Source organism: Pterocles gutturalis, unplaced genomic scaffold (genome assembly GCF_000699245.1).
Source record: "Pterocles gutturalis isolate BGI_N339 unplaced genomic scaffold, ASM69924v1 scaffold40696, whole genome shotgun sequence".
Classification (NCBI taxonomy): domain Eukaryota; kingdom Metazoa; phylum Chordata; class Aves; order Pterocliformes; family Pteroclidae; genus Pterocles; species Pterocles gutturalis.
The window spans coordinates 11536-25323 of NW_010101901.1; positions in this window are offsets into that span (position 1 = coordinate 11536).

Here is a 13788-nt window from a genome sequence, read left to right on the forward strand (position 1 = left end):
ATACAACATTCCTGTAAGAGGTTTGGTTCTCTGGTCTCTGCCCACAGAACAGGGGGCTGTTGCCTCATGCTCGGTGTTCTACCCAGCACCAGCCTATTTGGCATCTTATGGGAGTGTCTTGTGAGTGATACTCAGCACTGACTGCGAGCTGGCAGTTCAGCTGTCCTCCAATCAACTGCTATTTCACTTTTTTCGGGGACTGTCCTTTAGATATTGGTCTGCACCAACAAGAGGCTCGAGTCTTCTTCCTGTCATAATCTAAGGCTTTATCTCTGAAGAGTGTGTATGTGGAAGAATGGGGTAGCATGGCACGTTCTTAATGTGTCTGGAGACTCGAAAGACTGAGGTATATGTAGATGGCTAACATCTGGGAAGTCATGTCATGTCAACTTATTCATGCAGATTCATCTACATTAATGAGTGACTGCTAAATTCAATGAAAACACTGCAGTGGACAGCAGCCAAAGAAAGATGCGATTAATTTATAGAGAGAGCAAGAAAAAGAACTCCAATATTTTTACAGTGACTCCATTTGAGCCTCCTAAGTGGTATTAGTTGTACAGAGGGATTATGCGAAGCAAAAGCACACCTAAGCACAAAGAGCCCAAACTACTTGACCCTACTTGACCTTTCTGTGAGGAAACTATACCTCAGCTTTGCTACAGCTGTTTGGCTGACTGCCAGGTCTTGCTGGCAAGGAATCATCTTTTCATATAGGGTGGGGTGACACCTTGTTCTCATGACAACAAAGAGCTCAATTTTAGTGAAACAAAAGGTTCCACTGTTAGCCAAGTAGCTTTGCAGGAAGAAATGGACACATTGGATATCCTGACCGTTTATGGCCTGGAGTGTGTAGCTGTGTAGCTTCAGGTGCTCTGGAGGAACTGGGACCTTTTTAGAGCTCATGGTACTTCAGCATGTAGATTTGGTGCTGTATACTTGCCGAAAGAACTGGGACCTCTTACCTTGGACAGTGGGGGACTGACACATCTGCTCTTTAACACAAACTGTACAATTGCCAGAATTGTCCCAGCACTGCAGACAGAGTTTTATGCCAAATGTTTCTGAGATTCTGACTTTGGAGTCAGCCTTCCTTTTTCTTTGACAATATTCTTGTTTCTGATACAACCAAATAGATTTAACAAGAACCCAGAGATCTCTTTTTAATGCTGGAAAATGTGACCCTTCAGACTCTATCTTGTTTTGTTCTCTCAAGACTAATTGTTAGGACCTCAGACAGGTGGGTCCTTAAATATAATTCTTCCTGACCAGCCCATTCAGTTTCAATCTTCCATGCCAGAGACAGCTTTTATTTCCTTTCCTTTCCTTCTCCAAAGATTTTTGTTCTCTGTGGAGCTTTTTTCAAACAAAATTGACCTTCTTGCTTCATGTAAGATCTACAGATGAGGTTCCTGCTTTCTTGACACTGCAAACTCCATGTATTTTCTCAAAGTAGATAAGAAAGGCTGTTTCTTTCCTGTCCTAAAAAAATGTAAAGTCATCACCATGCAGTCTCACTTATAGGCTTGTAATACTTGATTTTATCATATCATGTTTAAAGTATAAGACTGAATCATTGTTTCTGGCATTTCTACAGAGATAATGCATGATGAACCTGAAATCATCAATAAACAATGCTGCATCTTGAGCTTTTCCATGATGCTGTCACTCTTTATAAAATGTATGAAGTGTTTAAGATAAGGAACTCCACTTCTGTTTTTACCTAGACAGCTAGGTCATGAGAGAGAACTATAGTGCAGTGATTTATGTTGTGACCTGTATACTTTCTGCCCAGATATTATGGAATTTAACAGCCCTACAATTTCAATTGCTATTTAAACCCATTAAATATGAAAAAAGGGTATCATTCATCTCCACAGTGATGGCTCTTTTAACAAACTTAAAGAGAGGTGGAATTTCTGCACATATGAACTCTGACTAAAGTACATGAAAATCCTAAGAACTCCTAAAAGCTTTCTTTGTAGTTCTGCCCATTCTGTGGAATTTCACCTTGATTGTTTGGTAGAAATCTAGTTTCCACACTGACCTTTCAAAAAGAGGTCATTTTGTATCCTGTTTTCTCAGCAACAATTTGAATACTCAAAACAGTACTTTGCTATTAGGTTAGCCATTTAAGAAAAAGAGTAAATTACTAGACTTTACAGCTGGACTCACTTGCACAAGAGTTAGAAAAAAAAAACTGCCAAAAGCACATTTCAAGTTATGTTGAAGGAGCTCCACAGAATTCCTTCCAAACTAACCATTATAATATAACCATAATATAACCATTATAATACTTGAGCAAGTCTTTTCAGAGCTGCACTTGGTAGCAAAAGTTTTCTTTATCTCAGCAGACCTTTCACTGCACATCTGTCTCACAGAGAGTGAAAATGTTATTTACTTAATAGGATTGCAGAGTAAGTCTCTACTTGTTATGAAAGCACCAGATCCAGTGCTCTCTTTTCAAATGAGAAATCATATTCCATACACATTCACTTGCTGCCAAAGAATGTTCGTGCCGGAGCATCAAGACTGCTATATGTAACAGACCCTCGCATTTTATTAAATATTGTCAGCTAATAAGCATAATGTGAAGTCAAATTCCATGTTCAGAAGACATACACTTATTCTATAGATACAGCTGAAATTCTGTCGATCATTTGTTAAAGGAGAGATTTTTATTGTTGCTATTATTTTGCTAATTATTAAAAAATAATCCATTTTACAATGGGATAATCTTTGAATTACCTTGCACTGATTATCTTGAATTATCCTATTATTTAAGGAAGCATGTGTTTACTTTCCCTGCTCTTCCAGTGGTTCTTCAAGAATGTCCTCCATTCCTCCTTTAAGCCCTCAGCAACATAGGCTTCAGCAGAAGAAACGAGGCAAGACTGAGGCCTTCCCTGTTGCTGACCTTCATGATTCCCCATGGGATTCATAAAATAAGGTACATGATTCAAATGAAGGTGGATCTGTACGGTGGATCATCTTATTTTGGTACACAATCTGACAAGATAAGTTGTTGCTGAGGTTGTTCAGCCTGGAGATGAGAAGGCTTCGGGAAGACCTTGGAACAGCCTTCTAGTCCTTAAAGGGGGCCTACAGGAGAGATGGGGAGGCACTCTTTATCAGGGGGTGTAGTGAGAGGACAAGGGGTAATGGGCATAAGCTGAAAGAGGGTAGATTTAGATTAGACATTAGGAAGAAATTTTTCCTGTGAGGGTGGTGAGACACTGGAACAGGTTGCCCAGAGAAGTTGTGGATGCCCCATCCCTGGAGGTGTTCAAGGCCAGGCTGGATGAGGCTTTGAGCAACCTGGGCTAGTGGAGGGTGTCCCTGCCCATGGCAGGGAGGTTGGAACTCGATGATCTTTAAAGTCCCTTCCAACCCAAACCATTCTATGATTCTAAGATAATTCATCCAGCTCACAGGCTTGTTCCAGGATTTATCAGCCGTTTCCCTGACATGACACATGCCCTTGACATGGTGGGGTTCCTTTAATGTCCTTAAGAAAAATAGCAGGCAAAAATATTTTCATGTCACTCGCTGGTGTTCAGCCCCTTGCAGTTACCACTGCTTGCTAGCTACATGAATTGCTGTAGCAGTAGCAGTTACTCCTGTAGTATTATTTGTTGAAGACATGAAGAGTGCTGAACTTGGTTGGGTATGTATGTAGTAATGACCAGCACTTCTGGAAGACATTTCCATGTGTGTGCAGCACCATCATTCAGTGCAGGCAGAGCAGATTCAGTGCTTCTGGCAAGTTATGGTAGTCCTGCTTTGCAAAACAGAGGATCCAGCATGTGGTCCTTCTCTGATACTTATAAAAGCTCAGAGATCTGCAGTTTGGGAAGGTAGAAACTTGGTGGAAATTTGGTGGAAATTTGGGAAGGGAAATTTAAGGTAATTTACCAGGAAGCTAATTTTTGAGGCTCAGGAATTGCCTAACAAGGCACCAGATCTCAAGACTCGGCCTCTGAAGGAACAGCTTTTTGGTGAGAGGGGGAGGGCACAGTCTTGCCTAATAGGAGATTCTTGTTTCACAAGCTGCTCCAGTGTCACAGTCATGAGGGTCAGTAAAACCCATCAACCCTTACATCTGGAAAGTCTGACAAATCTGTGTCTGTGTACAGAGAGGACAAGACATTAGGATTTATTATTTTGGGGCTTAACTTCCTCCTTCTTGGCACACAGTAGTATTTACACTAAAATTTTGCTATTAGTGACTCAGAAGAGAGAATACTTGCTTTCTAGAAGAAGCTGGGAGAGAATGTCAGACAAGGACTGTAGGAAGGGAAAAAAAAAAAAAAAAGGCTCAAACAGACCATGACTAGCTCTGTTCAGAGGGCCTCAAAACAGTAATGAATCTGCAGTAAAATGTTACTCTCACAGGTTGTTACTGCTAAATATGTAAGAATACAACAATGAATCCTCAGCCTTACTGTGCAGATCTGCATGACTTCAGCTGAACAAAGCAGTCAAGGACCTCTCTAAGCAGAAATAAATGGGCTGCTGTGAACTCTCTTTCAGCAGTCTCTGAATGCCACAAAAGCCTTTTGGGCATCTGAGCAAGATCATCAGCCCTATGTGAACCAGCAGAGAGCCATGTCCGTGGTTTTTCGAATTTTCTGGTAGCTGAGAGGACATGCTGGTTGTTAACTCAAATTGTGTGTTGTTGGCAGCGTTGTAGGTAGCTACAGAGGGTAAATTTATACGTATATGTTTATTTGTGGTGGAGTGGGGGGGTATGTACATGAGAAAAGATTATTTTAAAGCTGTTAACTGCATTTGTCATAAACACAGGTTTTACATTTCCTTCACACTGGAGAAAACAAAACCTGTGAAATAGCTGTCACCTGCTCTATGTCTGAAATGATCTGACGTTATTTTCAATCTGCAGTGCTCTTTAGTTAAGAGGTGTTACGTGTTTACAGGTGGAAGGATCATCAGAGGCTTTCCTTTGCTTGTTTATACTGTTCAATCTCTTGATGTTTAATGTATAGTACAAGCAGCGTGATTCATATGTGCCAGCCTGGAGAAAAGTCAGTTCACATACAACCATCCCTACACTTGAGCACTTGTCTTTCATGGAGAACTTAGACCTTTTGCTAATTAAGCTGTTCAGATATAACAAGTTTTTTTCTGTTTTTCAAGTATTTCTGTGAATTATTTTAACAGTTATCTCTAAATAAGTCAGAGAATTTGTAACAACTGAAAATGGAAGAACTAATCTCTGAATGGTTTGCTAGACATTCTTGTATCAATACTGTTTGTCTAGACATCTGGCACCTGATCAGGGAACAGAAAATGAACCATGCAAGGGAAGATTAAGCCCAATTCAGTTTTGGTTGTCAAACTGCTAAGAACACAAAGATTAAATTTAAACACATACAGTTAATGACTTTAAAAGGATGAAAATACTGCAGTTTTGTTCCCCCACTAGATTTTAAAGCCCAAAGTTATTAAAAAACTGTGTAAAAAGCCTAATATTGCCACAGATTATTTGAATTCATATCAATATATTTGTTATTCAAATAGCTGAATTATACCACATTCGTTTTTTAGTTATAAATGCATAAATTGCACTATTATAGCTCATAAAGAATTATTTTGTTTGCCATTATGTTCTAGATATTTTTTCAAGCTTCCACAAAATGATTTTAGATTAAAACTTTATTCCATGGTCAGTGTATCCTTTCTGTTCTCATTTGTTGTGAAGATTTAAATTCCATCCTGTTGCTATTATTATGAGAAAATGGCAGAAATAAGTGTGTATGTACACCTTTTGGAAGAGAGAAAGAAAAATGTGCACCAAGCCATAAGCCTGTACTTTTGACTTTTTTCTTAGTATATTTTCCTCTATCAAGCACAGTCTTTGGATTCAGATACTAGAACTGTAATCTAATAAGGTACAGACTGCCAAAGTCACTTGGTAAAAGGATGAAAGCATACTGCTAGAAGTATTTATGATTGGGGAGTTTATCTTATATTTTTTGAAGCCAGCAAAACCCACAGAATTACAGATTAATAGAGCTTCCAAGAGTTTTCTAACTATAAATATTCTAACAAAAAATAATTTAAAATGTATTGTTTTCTAAAAACTGACATTTGATTTAGTATTTTCTGGGGTTTTTTATTTTTACAAGTAATTCAAATCGGTAAAACTCAGAATGCTGAAAAATATTAAGATAATATTTTAAATTGAAAAAAACAGTCCATTTTGATATGAAAATAATTCCTAGTCTCCTTCTGTAAGCTGTTCTTATTTTTCATCTAGCTGTATCCCTGGGTGATGATTTGTTGTTGCTTTCTTACATGCAAAGTCTAGAATAGCTGCCAGATATTGGTGTTGATGCTAGCAGTGGTCATACCTACTATTTCATTTGTCCCAGGTAGAGAAAAAAAAAAAAAGTACGGCAGGGGGAAAATGTAATGCACTAAATGTACCTTAGAAATTCTCTAACCGATTATCACAACGGTCCATGTGTTCCCATTTCCTCGAGTAGACTCGCCTTGTCTGTGCTGAATCCTTATTACATGGTGTTCTTTTTCCTTGAAGCTCATGTTTTATAATGAAGGGAAGAGAAACATATTTATCTCCTTTTTTCCCCCCTTCATTTAACTATGTCATCAAAAGCAGCTGAAGCTCAAGTGTGCATCTATTTTTTTATGCGTCCAAGCTAGATTCAGAAGCTCTCTTCATTCAACCAATATAATTGGCTTTGGTGATCAGAAACAACAAATTGTTTGCAGATTTTCCTTTACACCCTTTCCAAAAAACCTCCTGTCTACAGGAATTAACATTATGGGGCCAGGGAACTGGAAGAAAATATTGCTCACTAAAGGAGGCTTGGCAATAAAATAGGTTAAGATATAGTCTGTCCTATAAAGTAGGATAGGATATAGTGTGTCCTATAAAGGATAGACAAATGCACATCAAGTTCTAAACTTTCCTCTAGATATACTTGGCACTTAGTAACATGAAAAGATACTGGCAGTGGATCACCATTGACAAATATGGGGAAAAAACCCTATGAGCATAGCATATGGAAGTGTATTTTGCCCAAAGGTTCCGCACAGGAAAACTTGGTTTCTGCTTGAAATGATGCTGCTCATCTTGATGAAACTGAAGACTGCACCATCTTCAAGATTTCTGTGCCAGTGTTAGGGTCAACTACAGTCAATGTGAAAGCAGAACTTCATTCATTCAAGCTCCTGACAGAATGATGGATAAAATTGAATACATCACATGAAGAGCTGGCTCCATTATCCAGGGGCAGTTTATCTGTCATGCACATAAATAATGCCAGACTAGTGGGACACCTAAAGTTAAGGAGAGTTCCATGTAAATGCAACTTCTCTAGTGATGCTTAAGAGCAATTTTAAACCACTTTTTATTTCTGAATTTTCAGAAATATTTGAGCTGCTATCTTTCATTCACCTAAAATCTTTCTGAACTGCTGAGTACACATGTGACTTGTGTAAGTTACAGAAACATGTACCTTGGCCCTCCTGAGTTGCTGAGTGGTTCTGGTTTTATTGATGTGGATCGTAGAGGTCTGAAGGAGAATGCAAACAGGTTCTGAATCTTGATGTAAGAAGGCAGCTGATTACTCAACAAACACATAGACTGGTGTTTGCTAGAAGACTGTTCATATATTCATAGGCACAGCAGAGCATGTTCATGCTGACCACTGGAGGAGTCTTAACATCCACACAGTTCAGAGGATCAAACTGAAAATAGTTCAAGTTTCTTATTTTTAATGGAATAAGTGAGTCTCCTCCAATGAGATGATCAGAGCACTTATGTCAGATGTCTGAAATACCTAACGTAAACAGTCCCTAAATCATCTAATCTCACTTCCTGTAAACAAAAGACCGTGTCATTTTTTTCTAAGAAAAGGGATTAAAGAGGACTTTTAGTACACTGCCTAATATAAAGACTTAGATACATCTTTTTCTCCGTAAACTGTACCCAAAACATTTCAAGGTTGACTATGCCCAAATTCAGCTTCTAATTGCTGGGCCGGTTATGTCTCTACCGGAAACACTTGTCTTCCCCATTTTGTCTTCCCCATGTCCTGCCGTCAGATATCAGTGTGTATACCATGATAAGTGACTTTTCAGTGTTTCTTCAATAATGAGTAGATACAAAGCTCAAGAAGATTAAGTTAAAAAGCTTGTCATTTGAGAACCTCAGTTATTCTGTGGTCCTGACATTTCTTTTTCCTTGAGACATAGATGAGATGGGCATTGTTCCATTAGTGGTTTTATGTATTCTGGGCTATGTAGCAAGACAAAATTCCTGTTTATACTTCATTTTCAACTCTGTGTGTATAAAGACATTAACCCTTCCTTTTGCCACAGTGTGTGGGGCTAGCCAGCACAATGTCATACTCTTTTGCTACTTTCCATGACAGTCTTCCATACTGACTAGATTTTTTTTGTTTACCAGTGTTTTGTTTCAGTATGCAATGGGTTTTGAAGTTGTTATCATTGAACTGTAGGTTACAGTAAAATGTCCTCTTGGGGTATTTTGGAATCCAGAAGTTGTGTAATCTGCCAGCTCTAACACAGTATGTGTTAGCTTGTGTTGAGACATTATACAAATAAAACATTAAACATCTCTAGAACAAAAACCCGATTCCTAAGGTAAAATGCATGTATCAAGCCTCTTCTTTGATGTCTTCTGCATTAAGCTTCAAGATGTGTCAGAGAGTTAGCTTTTAATCTATTTTGATGTGCCTCATTAATTCTGTGTAATTTATGCTGTTGTTTAATTACATTGCCATAGGGTGCAAAATCAGAAACCTTGAAAACAATCCAAGTATATTAAATCAAGGCAATCTAGATAAGGTATGGGACCGATAATCTTGAACACCTCCAGGGATAGGGCATCCACAGCTTCCCTGGGCAACCTGTTCCAGTGCCTCACCTTCCTCATAGTAAAAAATTTCTTCCTAATTCTAACCTAAATCTACCCTCTTTCAGCTTGAAGTCATTACCTCTCATCCTATCACTACACCCCCTGATAAAGAGTGCCTCCCCATCTCTCCTGTCGGCCCCCTTTAAACACTAGAAGACTGCTCCAAGGTCTTCCCGAAGCCTTCTCTTCTCCAGGCTGAACAACCCCAACTCTCTCAGCCTGTCCTCATAGGGGAGGTGCTCCAGCCCTCTGATCATCTTCATGGCTCTCCTCTGGACTCGCTCCAACAGGTCCAGGTCTTTTTTATGTTGGGGGCCCCAGAGCTGGATGGAATACTCCAGGTGGGGTCTCACAAAAGCAGAGTAGAGGGGGAGAATCACCTCCTTCGACCTGCTCCTAATGCTTCTTTTGATGCAGCCCAGGATACAGTTGGCTTTCTGGGCTGCAAGCACACATTGCACACATAGCACAACTGCTTATGCTTCACTATGTGGGACTTCAGTGGTAGTACCAAGGTAGTCCAGTTCCTGAGTGAAGTCAGTTCATGAAGAAGGAGCAGCTGGTTGAAACTAAAATCTCGCAAAGCATGAAGGAGATTGATCAACTGAAGAACTTTGAAGAGTTTTTAAGTTCAAACTTCTTGACTGAGGACGTATATCTCATTTGGTCATTTTAGTCTGAGTTTAGGAGCACTCTAAATTTCTCACTGACATGAAGCACTCTCTTATTGCAGTATCTGTAAGTCAGTCTTTTTCCTCTCTCTGCTTCTTTCTGAGACTCCCATTTCTTGCTGGTATTCAGTGACCTACCCTCACTTGTGAGGTATATTACAGCAAGGAGTTGCTGAGAATGATGAAGCAAAGAGTTCTTAGGCAGCCCTACATAGTTGTACACGTACGTATTTTTAATCCTACCCTAGCAGAATAGTGTTTTTCACCCAGTGTTGTCACTGAAAGAAGCTGAGGAGGATGACTGGCATGCTTGATAAATGTGTCTCTCACTTGCAGTATTAAAAAATGCATAGATGCTAGATAATTATCTAGTATCATTACTGATATAGAATATCAGAAGAATATGGAAATAAAATGGGGACAAAGAGAAAATTAAACTAACAAAGAATCATTTCTTAAAGTCTTCCTGTTCCTCTCTAGCTTCTTTTTTCCTGTGAATGCTATTGATCTCTGCAGCAATTTTATTAGAGCTTGGGTTTGCAGAACTGAGCCTCCAACAGATAAAAAGAAATGTAAAAATGTTGGAAAGTTTTATACCTGGGAAAAAAACAACAGAATAATCTCTGTTTTCTAGAAAAAAATCACTGAATTTTAGAATTTAGGAAGATGGGATTGTTTTTTAGAGAATTCCTGTGTCAAAAAGGATGATATGGGTAGTAACCCAGAATACATAATCTTACACAGACAAACTTGATAGCTCTCATTAATTAAATTTATCTCTGAGAACTTCATGTAGGTTTAGCCTTTACTGATTTTTTTTGATAATATGGAAATCTGTTAATAAGTAAATTTTTTAAGATTATTAATTTAGGATCATTTGATAGGAACATAATCATGTTTTGTACGTTTGTCAAATAGAAAACTGAGCAAATTATTTGTATCATTTTAAGAAGTACAAAGCAAGCTCCTGGAAAGCTTTATGCTGGAATCACTGTGTTTAATAAAAGCTGAAAAATGAAACAAAGTAAACATATGTTGCTTACATTTTTGCTTGACTCCGAATGAGGCAGCATTGCAAGTGTGTTGAAGGATACTATGGAAATACAAAATAATCTGGAGTGTAACGGTTCTAAATGGAGTTTAAATTTAGATAAACGTTACACAATGTGTTCCAGACACATGGCGTTATATTTAAGCATTGTTGCTGCAGAATGCTGGATAATGTTGTTTAAGCTCTTTGGTCTCAGTTCTCCAATTCACTTTTCAGACATAAGTAGATAGCAATCTGATTGTAGTATTGCTGGAAGGGGAGACTGCTTGTAAGAAGCCCCTGACTCTGTGTAGCTAGGATGATGCATATGTTTACCTACCCAACCAAACACAGAAATGAAAGGTATTGGTAGTGGTATCAGTTGTCCCACAGTCTAGAAAGCTTATGCTTCTTTCAAAATCAGACCTTGATAAGCCTCCAAAGAAACTTTCTAACAATGGCAAAGTTGTTCAGGTAACCATTGGTCTTCCAGCCCTCACTCACTGACGACAGAGACTAGTAGATACAGGGACTCCACATGCAGTCACCTGTTACCAACACTCTGCATGAGCTGTACCTGTGGCTTCCTTTTTAATGTGCATAAAGTGTGATTCCTGCCACAGATACAACTTAATTTTGTCCCTGTCTTGATCGCTTTTGCCACCACTGTGGTCTCATTAGTTAAGTGGTAGACTGATCCTCTAAATATGAATTGGTTTTCTTTTCAATACTTTAATTTCGTATTGGTTTGGAAGCTTTCAAGCACGTGTTTGAGACATCACATGGAATATTAATGGTAGGATGATACTTTGAAGTAGATAACAGGTAAAAACACATGGCTGTTCAAAAGTATTATGTGTTACAGTTACTGAGAATTAATTTTTAAAAAGGATTGCCTGTTTGCCTAAAAGACAAATTGTTGAAGATCCGTTTGTGTGGGTTAGAACTCAAATGCAGCATTGCAAAGCAGGTCACTAGTTATTTTCCTGTACTGTTTTGCAGTCTGTGGATTGCTACCTGCTTCCCTGCATAGTTTCTATTTTGCTGCTGAAACTTTGGATTGACTTTTCCTGGAGAATGGGTAGAACAGCATGCAAAGCCTGTGTCAGTCTTTTTCTTGGCTGGGGAAGAGGAAAGGAGACATTTTTTTTTTCAGTTTTCTCTTTCAACAGTTCTCATAAAGATTTCTTGTCCGCTCTCAGGGGAAAAAAAAGCAATTCTCAAGTAGATGGTTGTCATTCAAATGTGAGTCATTTTGACTTGATATATCATAGGCTTAAATTTCCATGAATAATTACTGGTAATAAACAAAACTTCAAGACTTAACAGTGACAAAATTACTCCAGGAACAAAAGGTAAAGAAGGCTTTCCCAAACTGTGTGGGAAAGCATAAATGAGGCAAACACATTGTATTTCAGTGGGGCTACCCTGCTTTTATAGCTCTCCCTTATTCGTTGTCATTCAAAACTAACATATTTCTCCATAGTCTCTGATAATAACTCTGATAGTGTGGGGGGCCAGCGCAAGGCAGAATAAAACAAGTACAAACAAATGTAGTGCCAGCAGCAGTAACTGTAAGCAGGTAATTTGGAAAACATACAGACAAATAAGTGTGGAAGCCAGAATAAAAAAAAAGGAAATTAAATTTCAACAGAAAAATTATTTGAGTCTGACACTTACAAGCAAGCGTGCAGGAAGTGAAAGAAATGTCTGAATATACAGCTGCAAATTGAGATAATAAGTGCACATTGCTGAAGTTAGCCAGTAAAGCATCCACATGCCAAGGTGATAAATAGCAACTAATGCAGTTAATGAAGAGCCTGCGTTCACAGGCGAAGGACAGTGTTTCTGCTCTGTACAGAAGCACCGGCTCTGCCGGTTTCTCATGTTCTTTTCACATTTCCCATATGTTGTCGATGCTTGCTGAAGAGGCTGTGAGGGAAGTGTCTCAGCACAGCCACGTGCACACACTTTGTTTGGCTGGTCGAAGGCCTGCTCAGGAGCATAAGCACTGTTCTTGTGCCTTACCCTCCTTTGCATATTAAGTTCCTCTTGCTGCATCGTCTCAGCGACAGTACGGCAGGCTCTGCTCAAGTGTGTTGCTGAGACATGCCTTGGCAGCGTTCGCATCTGAACAGTAGCTCCTGTTCTGGTCTGCTGGAACTCCTGACTGGGAGTACAAATGGGGCAGAATAGCAGGAAGTGCGAGTTTAAAAAAAAAGGTGTGAGATAAGGCAGCCAAGGAAAGCAGTGCTCATTTACCTTCTGTTCCATTGGCTTCTTCCTGCTTTGACTTGGTAATGCCCAACTTTATATGAAGTTAAAGTTTCACTAGCTTATTACTCATGTCACCATTTAACTCCTTAACTAGTTGATACTGAAGGTTTGGAGAGGATGTGTGATTTGCTTCTTGGGTATAATAATATAGAAAATTCACAGGCATCAATAATTAACTGTATTATCCTTGTAGTATGTTTTCCTGATGCTGGTCATTCAGTATGTTAGCTTTTAAAATGTGTGTTGTAGCAGTGGCAATAGTATTAGACTATTTTTGTTGGGAATAGTCTGGTTTTTCTATGATCACAAAAGGATGATCAGTGTCTAGTTTATCTATGTGCAGACTACGTTATTGTCTCACAAAGCAATGTCCCAGTGCTAGGGTCACTTCGTTAAGTTTATGCTACGTAGACATAATTATGCAGGAGCTAAGAATAGCTCATCTAATTGAAAATAATGATTATAGAGAAAGAACGGGTTTGATACTGTTACTAAGCAAGCACATACCGTACAACCATTCATGAACTGCACAGAACACACATGGGATTATATGGTGTATTTGTTTTGATTAACAGTTTCTTTCCCTCATCCTGAGTACAAGTTGAAGGTGTTACTGCTTATTTGCTCGCTATCTTTTTTACTCAGAGACCTAGAAGGACCTGCAAGAAGGCAGCATGAGCTGATGTTTATCCAGTAAATTATGACAAGCTAAGCTTTGCAATAACATTCAACATTTATCCCCACACACATTTTAGGGAGGATGTAGCTCGAATAAATCTTCTCCAGGCCCCACAGATGAAACTGTCTATGTGGTTTCTTTATGTCTGTGTTTATACTAGTACCCTATGGGTTTAAACATCTTTTTAGAAATGCAAGTCTGC